Consider the following 10674-nt stretch of genomic DNA (forward strand, 5'->3'; position numbering starts at 1 on the left):
CTCTCTCCGTCTCTTTCTCCCTCCCCCTTCAGAGATGCTACCGGACATGCTCTTTTAGCTCCTTCAGCAATCTCTGTATTGATGTTTCAGGTCCCCAGCGCGTCCGTACAGATTGATTTTAGTGTTGAATTCTCAAGCTTGCTCTATTAAAGGGATTGAATCCCTCTGCTACAAAGGGGGGTCAGTTACCACAGCTAACAGGTTCGTGATGCCAACATTGTTGGCTCAATCTCTATCATGTCTGAAATTACCATGAAGGCCCCAGCTTCTCAACCTCGCCCCTCACCTGAGGTGTGTGACCCACCAGGCCTCTCTCTCTGACAAAACAGCAGCTCTCGGGTCCTCCTGGTCTATACTAACTTCCCAACTTTAAAAGGGCACTCCAGTAAGAAAGCACTTTACATGGTTCAGGTCAAAATCCTGGAGCTCCCTCCCTAACATCACTGTGGGACACCCAAGGACTGCAGCAGGAGAGTACAGCTCACCCCACCTTCCAGGCAACTATTAGAGGGTGTGGGAATGACATACAAGCCACATGTGAAAATAAGTTTTATAACAGGGTCACGGTGGATGGTCACTAACTCTGTTCTTTCCCTGTGTTGAAATCAGCATAATTAAGAAGCTAAGGGTGGGTTGAAAATGACAATGATAGTCTTTCGTAGGTTGGTGTTCATTAGAGTTTGTATCGACAGTATGAATGTTTGAGCACTTATTCAAGAGCATGCAGGTACTTGCCAGAGGAAGTGATGGGGGCTGGTATAATTGCAACATTTAAAAGGCATCAGGATGAGTATGTGAATAGGAAGGGTTTGGAGGGACACCAGCCAAGTGAAAGCTAATGGAATGAAATGAGATGAGAATATCTGGTTGGTATGGACGAGTTGGACAGGAGGGTCCATTTCCAAGCTGTGCACCTCTATGACTCTGTGCCTCTGAATAGTCTATTACAGAGACTTTCAGACAGCGTTTGGTTTGTGTGTCTCTCTCATGCTTCCTCAGATTCTGCAAACCTTATGTCTCCAAATTTCCACAAGACTCTATGAAATCTAAAAAGAGAGGGTCAGTACTGAAGGAGTGCTGCACTGTCAGAGGGTCAAGACTGAGGGAGTGCAGAACTGTCAAGGGTCAGTACTGAGGTAGTGCTGCACTGTCAGAGGGTCAGTACTGAGGGAGTGCTGCACTGTCGGAGGGTCAACACTGAGGGAGTGCTGCACTGTCAGAGGATCAGTAATGAGGGAGTGCTGCACTGTCAGAGGGTCAGTAGTGAAAAAGTGCTGCACTGTGAGAGGGTCAGTACTGAGGGAGCGCTGCACTGTCAGAGGGTCAGTACTGAGGGAGTGCTGCACTGTCAGAGGGTCGGTAATGAGGGAGTGCCGCACTGTCAGTGGGTCAGTACTGAGGAAGTGCTGCACGGTCAGAGGGTTAGTACTGAGCATGTCCCGCACTGTCACACGATCGGTATGGGGGCAGTGCCACACTGTCAGATGGTCAGTACTGAGGAAGTTCTGCACTGTGTGAGCGTCAGTACTGAGGGAGTGCCGCACTGTCAGAGGGTCAGTACTGAGGGAGTGCCGCACTGTCAGAGGGTCAGTACTGAGGGAGTGTCACACTGTCAGAGGGTCAGTGCTGAGGGAGTGCTGCACTGTCAGAGGGTCAGTACTGCGGGAGTGCCGCACTGACAGAAGGTCAGTACTGCGGTGGTGCCGCACTGTCAGAGGGTCAGTACTGCGGGAGTGCAGCACTGTCAGAGGGTCAGTACTGAGGGAGTGCTGCACCGTCTGAGGGTCAGTACTGAGGGAGTGCGGTACAGTCAGAGGGTCAGTACTGAGGGAGTGTCACACTGTCAGAGGGTCAGTGCTGAGGGAGTGCTGCACTGTCAGAGGGTCAGTAGTGAGAAAGTGCTGCACTGTGAGAGGGTCAGTACTGATGGACCGCTGCACGGTCAGAGGGTCAGTACTGAGGAAGTGCCGCACTGTCAGTGGGTCAGTAATGAGGGAGTGCTGCACGGTCAGGGGGTTAGTACTGAGGATATCCCGCACTGTCACACGATCGGTATGGGGGCAGTGCCACACTGTCAGATGGTCAGTACTGAGGAAGTTCTGCACTGTGTGAGCGTCAGTACTGAGGGAGTGCCGCACTGTCAGAGGGTCGGTACTGAGGGAGTGCCGCACTGGCAGAGGGTCAGTACTGAAGGAGTGCTGCACTGACAGACGGTCAGTACTGAGGGAGTGTCACACTGTCAGAGGGTCAGTTCTGAGGGAGTGTTGCTCTGACAGAGGGTTAGTACTGAGGATGTCCCGCACTGTCACACGATCGGTATGGGAGCAGTTCCACACTGTCAGATGGTCAGTACTGAGGAAGTGCTGCACTGTGAGAGCGTCAGTACTGAGGAAGTGCTGCACTGTCAGACGGTCAGTACTGAGGGAGTGTCACACTGTCAGAGGGTCAGTTCTGAGGGAGTGCTGCACTGTCAGAGGATCAGTAATGAGGGAGTGCTGCAGTGTCAGAGGGTCAGTATTGAGAAAGTGCTGCACTGTGAGAGGGTCAGAACTGAGGGAGCGCTGCACTGTCAGAGAGTCAGTACTGAGGGAGTGCTGCACTGTCAGAGGGTCAGTACTGAGCGAGTGCCGCACTGTCAGTGGGTCAGTACTGAGGGAGTGTTGCTCTGACAGAGGGTTACTACTGAGGATGTCCCGCACTGTCACACGATCGGTATGGGAGCAGTTACACACTGTCAGATGGTCAGTACTGAGGAAGTGCTGCACTGTGTGAGCGTCAGTACTGAGGGAGTGCCGCACTGTCAGAGGGTCAGTACTGAGGGAGTGCCGCACTGTCAGAGGGTCAGTACTGAGGGAGTGCTGCACTGTCAGAGGGTCAGTACGGAGGGAGTGTCACACTGTCAGAGGGTCAGTGCTGAGGGAGTGCTGCACTGTCAGAGGGTCAGTACTGCGGGAGTGCCGCACTGTCAGAGGGTCAGTACTGCGGGAGTGCCGCACTGTCAGAGGGTCAGTACTGCGGGAGTGCCGCACTGTCAGAGGGTCAGTACTGAGGGAGAGCTGCACTGTCAGAGGGTCAGTACTGAGGGATTGCGGTACTGTCAGAGGGTCAGTACTGAGGGAATGTCACACTGTCAGAGGGTCAGTGCTGAGGGAGTGCTGCACTGTCAGAGGGGCAGTAGTGAGAAAGTGCTGCACTGTGAGAGGGTCAGTACTGAGGGAGCGCTGCACTGTCAGAGGGTCAGTACTGAGGGAGTGCTGCACTGTCAGAGGGTCAGTAATGAGGGAGTGCCGCACTGTCAGTGGGTCAGTACTGAGGGAGTGCTGCACGGTCAGAGGGTTAGTACTGAGGATGTCCCGCACTGTCACACGATCGGTATGGGGGCAGTGCCACACTGTCAGATGGTCAGTACTGAGGAAGTTCTGCACTGTGTGAGCGTCAGTACTGAGGGAGTGCCGCACTGTCAGAGGGTCAGTACTGAGGGAGTGCCGAACTGTCAGAGGGTCAGTACTGAGGGAGTGTCACACTGTCAGACGGTCAGTGCTGAGGGAGTGCTGCACAGTCAGAGGGTCAGTACTGCGGGAGTGCCGCACTGTCAGAAGGTCAGTATTGCGGTGGTGCCGCACTGTCAGAGGGTCAGTACTGCGGGAGTGCAGCACTGTCAGAGGGTCAGTACTGAGGGAGTGCTGCACCGTCTGAGGGTCAGTACTGAGGGAGTGCGGTACAGTCAGAGGGTCAGTACTGAGGGAGTGTCACACTGTCAGAGGGTCAGTGCTGAGGGAGTGCTGCACTGTCAGAGGGTCAGTAGTGAGAAAGTGCTGCACTGTGAGAGGGTCAGTACTGAGGGAGCGCTGCACTGTGAAAGGGTCAGTACTGAGGAAGTGCCGCACTGTCAGTGGGTCAGTAATGAGGGAGTGCTGCACGGTCAGGGGGTTAGTACTGAGGATATCCCGCACTGTCACACGATCGGTATGGGGGCAGTGCCACACTGTCAGATGGTCAGTACTGAGGAAGTTCTGCACTGTGTGAGCGTCAGTACTGAGGGAGTGCCGCACTGTCAGAGGGTCGGTACTGAGGGAGTGCCGCACTGGCAGAGGGTCAGTACTGAGGGAGTGCTGCACTGTCAGACGGTCAGTACTGAGGGAGTGTCACACTGTCAGAGGGTCAGTTCTGAGGGAGTGCTGCACTGTCAGAGGATCAGTAATGAGGGAGTGCTGCACTGTCAGAGGGTCAGTAGTGAGAAAGTGCTGCACTGTGAGAGGGTCAGAACTGAGGGAGCGCTGCACTGTCAGAGAGTCAGTACTGAGGGAGTGCTGCACTGTCAGAGGGTCAGTACTGAGCGAGTGCCGCACTGTCAGTGGGTCAGTCCTGAGGGAGTGTTGCTCTGAGAGAGGGTTAGTACTGAGGATGTCCCGCACTGTCACACGATCGGTATGGGAGCAGTTCCACACTGTCAGATGGTCAGTACTGAGGAAGTTATGCACTGTGTGAGCGTCAGTACTGAGGGAGTGCCGCACTGTCAGAGGGTCAGTACTGAGGGAGTGCCGCACTGTCAGAGGGTCAGTACTGAGGGAGTGCTGCACTGTCAGAGGGTCAGTACGGAGGGAGTGTCACACTGTCAGAGGGTCAGTGCTGAGGGAGTGCTGCACTGTCAGAGGGTCAGTACTGCGGGAGTGCCGCATTGTCAGAGGGTCAGTACTGCGTGAGTGCCGCACTGTCAGAGGGTCAGTACTGCGGGAGTGCCGCACTGTCAGAGGGTCAGTACTGAGGGAGTGCTGCACTGTCAGAGGGTCAGTACTGAGGGATTGCGGTACTGTCAGAGGGTCAGTACTGAGGGAGTGTCACACTGTCAGAGGGTCAGTGCTGAGGGAGTGCTGCACTGTCAGAGGGTCAGTACTGCGGGAGAGCCGCACTGTCAGTGGGTCAGTACTGAGGGAGTGCTGCACGGTCAGAGGGTTAGTACTGAGGATGTCCCGCACTGTCACACCATCGGTATGGGGGCAGTGCCACACTGTCAGATCGTCAGTACTGAGGAAGTTCTGCACTGTGTGAGCGTCAGTACTGATTGAGTGCCGCACTGTCAGAGGGTCAGTACTGAGGGAGTGCCGCACTGTCAGAGGGTCAGTACTGAGGGATTGCGGTACTGTCAGAGGGTCAGTACTGAGGGAGTGTCACACTGTCAGAGGGTCAGTGCTGAGGGAGTGCTGCAATGTCAGAGTGGCAGTAGTGAGAAAGTGCTGCACTGTGAGAGGGTCAGTACTGACGGAGCGTTCCACTGTCTGAGGGTCAGTACTGAGGGAGTGCTGCACTGTCAGAGGGTCAGTACTGAGGCAGTGCCGCACTGTCAGTGGGTCAGTACTGAGGGAGTGCTGCACTGTCAGAGGGTCAGTACTGAGGGAGTGCCGCACTGTCAGTTGGTCAGAACTGAGGGAGTGCTGCACGGTCAGAGGGTTAGTACTGAGGATGTCCCGCACTGTCACACGATAGGTATGGGGGCAGTGCCACACTGTCAGATGGTCAGTACTGAGGAAGTTCTGCACTGTGTGAGCGTCAGTACTGAGGGAGTGCCGCACTGTCAGAGGGTAAGTACTGACGGAGTGCCGCACTGTCAGAGGGTCAGTACTGAGGGAGTGTCGCACTGTCAGAGGGTCAGTTCTGAGGGAGTGTCACACTGTCAGAGGGTCAGTGCTGAGGGAGTGCTGCACTGTCAGAGGGTCAGAACTGCGGGAGAGCCGCACTGTCAGTGGGTCAGTACTGAGGGAGTGCTGCACGTTCAGAGGGTTAGTACTGAGGATGTCCCGCACTGTCACACCATCGGTATGGGGGCAGTGCCACACTGTCAGATCGTCAGTACTGAGGAAGTTCTGCACTGTGTGAGCGTCAGTACTGATTGAGTGCCGCACAGTCAGAGGGTCAGTACTGAGGGAGTGCCGAGCTGTCAGAGGGTCAGTAATGAGGGAGTGCTGCACTGTCAGAGGGTCAGTACTGAGGGATTGACACACTGTCAGAGGGTCAGTGCTGAGGGAGTGCTTCACTGTCGGAGGATCAGTAATGAGGGAGTGCTGCACTGTCAGTGGGTCAGTAGTGAGAAAGTGCTGCACTGTGACAGGGTCAGTACTAATGGACTGCCGCACTATCAGTGGGTCAGTACTGAGGGAGTGCTGCACGGTCAGAGGGTTAGTACTGAGGGAGTGCTGCACTGTCAGAGGGTCAGGACTGAGGGAGTGTCACACTGTCAGAGGGTCAGTGCTGAGGGAGTGCTGCACTGTCAGAGGGTCAGTGCTGAGGGAGTGCTGCACTGTCAGAGGGTCAGAACTGCGGGAGTGCCGCACTGTCAGTGGGTCAGAACTGAGGGAGTGCTGCACGGTCAGAGTGTTAGTACTGAGGATGTCCCGCACTGTCACCCGATCGGTATGGGGGCAGTGCCACAATGTCAGATGGTCAGTACTGAGGATGTTCTGCACTGTGTGAGCGTCAGTACTGAGGGAGTGCCGCACTGTCAGAGGGTCAGTACTGAGGGAGTGCCGCACTGTCAGAGGGTCAGTACTGAGGCAGTGCCGCATGTCAGAGGGTCAGTACTGCGGGAGAGCCGCACTGTCAGTGGGTCAGTACTGAGGGAGTGCTGCACGGTCAGAGGGTTAGTACTGAGGATGTCCCGCACTGTCACACCATCGGTATGGGGGCAGTGCCACACTGTCACATCGTCAGTACTGAGGAAGTTCTGCACTGTGTGAGCGTCAGTACTGATTGAGTGCCGCACTGTCAGAGGGTCAGTACTGAGGGAGTGCCGAACTGTCAGAGGGTCAGTAATGAGGGAGTGCTGCACTGTCAGAGGGTCAGTACTGAGGGATTGTCACACTGTCAGAGGGTCAGTGCTGAGGGAGTGCTTCACTGTCGGAGGATCAGTAATGAGGGAGTGCTGCATTGTCGGTGGGTCAGTAGTGAGAAAGTGCTGCACTGTGAGAGGGTCAGTACTGATGGACTGCCGCACTATCAGTGGGTCAGTACTGAGGGAGTGCTGCACGGTCAGAGGGTTAGTACTGAGGGAGTGCTGCACTGTCAGAGGGTCAGTACTGAGGGAGTGTCACACTGTCAGAGGGTCAGTGCTGAGGGAGTGCTGCACTGTCAGAGGGTCAGTACTGCGGGAGTGCCGCACTGTCAGTGGGTCAGAACTGAGGGAGTGCTGCACGGTCAGAGTGTTAGTACTGAGGATGTTCCGCACTGTCACCCGATCGGTATGGGGGCAGTGCCACACTGTCAGATGGTCAGTACTGAGGATGTTCTGCACTGTGTGAGCGTCAGTACTGAGGGAGTGCCGCACTGTCAGAGGGTCAGTACTGAGGGAGTGCCGCACTGTCAGAGGGTCAGTACTGAGGCAGTGCCGCATGTCAGAGGGTCAGTACTGAGGGAGTGTCACACTGTCAGAGGGTCAGTGCTGAGGGAGTGCTGCACTGTCAGAGGGTCAGTACTGCGGGAGATCCGCACTGTCAGTGGGTCAGTACTGAGGGAGTGCTGCACGGTCAGAGGGTTAGTACTGAGGATGTCCCGCACTGTCACACCATCGGTATGGGGGCAGTGCCACACTGTCAGATCGTCAGTAGTGAGGAAGTTCTGCACTGTGTGAGCGTCAGGACTGATGGAGTGCCGCACTGTCAGAGGGTAAGTACTGAGAGAGTGCCGCACTGTCAGAGGGTCAGTAATGAGGGAGTGCTGCACTGTCAGAGGGTCAGTACTGAGGGAGTGTCACACTGTCAGAGGGTCAGTGCTGAGGGAGTGCTGCACGGTCAGAGGGTTAGTACTGAGGATGTCCCGCACTGTCACACGATCGGTATGGGTGCAGTGCCACACTGTCAGATGGTCAGTACTGAGGAAGTTCTGCACTGTGTGAGCGTCAGTACTGAGGGAGTGCCGCACTGTCAGAGGGTCAGTACTGAGGGAGTGCCGGACTGTCAGAGGGTCAGTACTGAGGGAGTGCTGCACTGTCAGAGGGTCAGTGCTGAGGGAGTGCTGCACTGTCGGTGGATCAGTAATGAGGGAGTGCTGCACTGTCAGTGGGTCAGTAGTGAGAAAGTGCTGCACTGTGAGAGGGTCAGTACTGAGGGAGTGCTGCACTGTCAGAGGGTCAGTACTGAGGGAGTGCTGCACTGACAGAGGATCAGTACTGATGGAGTGCCGCACTGTCAGTGGGTCAGTACTGAGGGAGTGCTGCACGGTCAGAGGGTCAGTACTGAGGGAGTGCTGCACTGTCAGAGGGTCAGTACTGAGGGAGTGTCACACTGTCAGAGGGTCAGTGCTTAGGGAGTGCTGCACTGTCAGAGGGTCAGTACTGCGGGAGTGCCGCACTGTCAGAGGGTCAGTACTGCGGGAGTGCCGCACTGTCAGAGGGTCAGTACTGCGGGAGTGCCGCACTGTCAGAGGGTCAGTACTGAGGGAATGCTGTACTGTCAGAGGGTCAGTGCTGAGGGAGTGCTGCACTGTCAGAGGGTCAGTACCGCGGGAGTGCCGCACTGTCAGAGGGTCAGTACTGAGGGAGTGCCGCACTGTCAGTGGGTCAGAACTGAGGGAGTGCTGCACGGTCAGAGGGTTAGTACTGAGGATGTCCCGCACTGTCACAAGATCGGTATGGGGGCAGTTCCACACTGTCAGATGGTCAGTACTGAGGATGTTCTGCACTGTGTGAGCGTCAGTACTGAGGGAGTGCCGCACTGTCAGATGATCAGTGTGGAGGGAGTGCAGCATTATCAGAGGATCAGGATGGAGGGGGTGTAGCATTGTCAGGGGGTCAGTATGGAGGGAGTGCCGCATTGTCAGAGGGTCAGTGTGGAGGGAGTGCAGCATTGTCAGAGTATCAGTGACGAGGGAGAGCAGCATTGTCAGAGGATCAGTGCGGAGGGAGTGCAGCATTGTCAGAGAGTCAGTGCGGAGGGAGTGCCGCCTTGCCAGAGGGTCAGGATGGAGGGAGTGCAGCATTGTCAAAGGATCGTTGTGGAATGAGTGCAGTATTGTCAGAGGATCAGTGCTGAGGGAGTGCAGCATTGTCAGAGTATCAGTGTGGAGGGAGTGCAGTATTGTCAGAGGATCAGTGCGGAGGGAGTGCAGCATTGTCAGAGGATCCGATTGGAGGGAATGCAGCATTGTCAGAGGATCAGTGTGGAGGGAGTGCAGCATTGTCAGAGGGTCAATTTGGAGGGTGGGCAGCATTTTCAGGGGGTCAGTGTGGAGGGGGTACAGCATTGTCTGAGGGTTAGTATGGAGGGAGTGCAGCATTGTCAGAGGGTCAGTGTCGATGGATTGCAGCATTGTCAGAGGGTCAGTGTGGAGGCAGTGCAGCATTGCCAGAGGGTCAGTATGGAGGGAGTGCAGTATTGTCAGAGGGTCAGTGTGGACGGGGTGCAGCATTGTCAGAGGGTCAGTATGGAGGGAGTGCAGCATTGTCAGGGGGTCAGTATGGAGGGAGTGCAGCATTGTCAGAGGGTCAGTGTGGAGGGCGTGCAGCATTGTCAGAGTGTCAGTATGGAGGGAGTGCAGAATTGTGAGAGGGTCAGTATGGAGGGAGTGCAGCGTTGTTAGAGGGTCAGGGTGGAGGGAGCGCAGCATTGTAAGATGATCAGTATGGAGAGAGTGCAGCATTGTCAGAGGGTCAGGGTGGAGGTAGCGCAGCATTTTTTTGGGTCAGTACGGAGGGATTGCAGCGTTGTCAGAGGGTCAGAACGGAGGGAGTGCAGCTTGTCAGAGGATCAGGGTGGAGGGAGCGCAGCATTGTCAGAGGATCAGTATGGAGAGAGTGCAGGATTGTCAGAGGGTCAGTGTGGAGTGAGTGCAGCATTGTCAGAGGGTCAGTATGGAGGGAGTGCAGCGTTTTCAGAGGGTCAGTGTGGAGGGAGCACGACATTGTCAGAGGATCAGTGCTGAGGGAGTGCAGCATTGTCAGAGTATCAGTGTGGAGGGAGTTCAGCATTGTCAGGGGGACAGTGTGGACGGAATGCAGCATTGTTAGAGGGTCAGGATGGAGGGAGTTCAGCATTATCACTGGGTCAAGGTGGAGGGAGTGCAGCATTGTCTGAGGGTCAGTGTTGAGGGAGTGCAGCATTGTCAGAGGATCAGTATGGAGGGAGCGCAGAATTGTCAGACGATCAGTGTGGATGGAGTGCAAAATTGTCAGAGGATCAGTGTGGAGGTCGTGCAGCATTATCAGAGAGTCAGTGTGGAGGGATTGCAGCATTGTCAGAGGATCAGAATGGAAAGAGTGCAGCATTGTCAGAGGATCAGTGTGGTGGGAGTGCAACATTATCAGAGTGTCAGTGTATAGGGAGTGTGGCATTATCAGAGGGTCAGGATGGAGGGAGTGCAGCATTGTCAAGGGGTCAGGATGGAGCGAGTGCAGCATTGTTCGAGGATCAGTGCGGTGGGAGTGCAGCATTGTCAGAGGATCAGTGTGGAGGGGGTGCAGCATTGTCAGAGGATCAGTGTGGAGGGTGTGCAGCATTGTCAGATGATCAGTGTGGAGGGAGTGCAGCATTGTCAGAGGGTCCGTTTCGAGGGAGGGCAGCATTATCAGAGGGTCAGTGTGGAGGGAGTGCAGCATTGTCAGAGTGTCCGTTTGGAGGGAGTGGAGCATTATCAGAGGGTCAGGATGGAGGGAGTGCAGCATTGTCAAGGGGTCAGTATGGAGGGAGT

The sequence above is a fragment of the Chiloscyllium plagiosum genome, unplaced genomic scaffold, assembly GCF_037043375.1.
Source record: "Chiloscyllium plagiosum isolate Xiang-an unplaced genomic scaffold, Cpla_swu_hap1 HiC_scaffold_40, whole genome shotgun sequence".
Lineage (NCBI taxonomy): Eukaryota > Metazoa > Chordata > Chondrichthyes > Orectolobiformes > Hemiscylliidae > Chiloscyllium > Chiloscyllium plagiosum.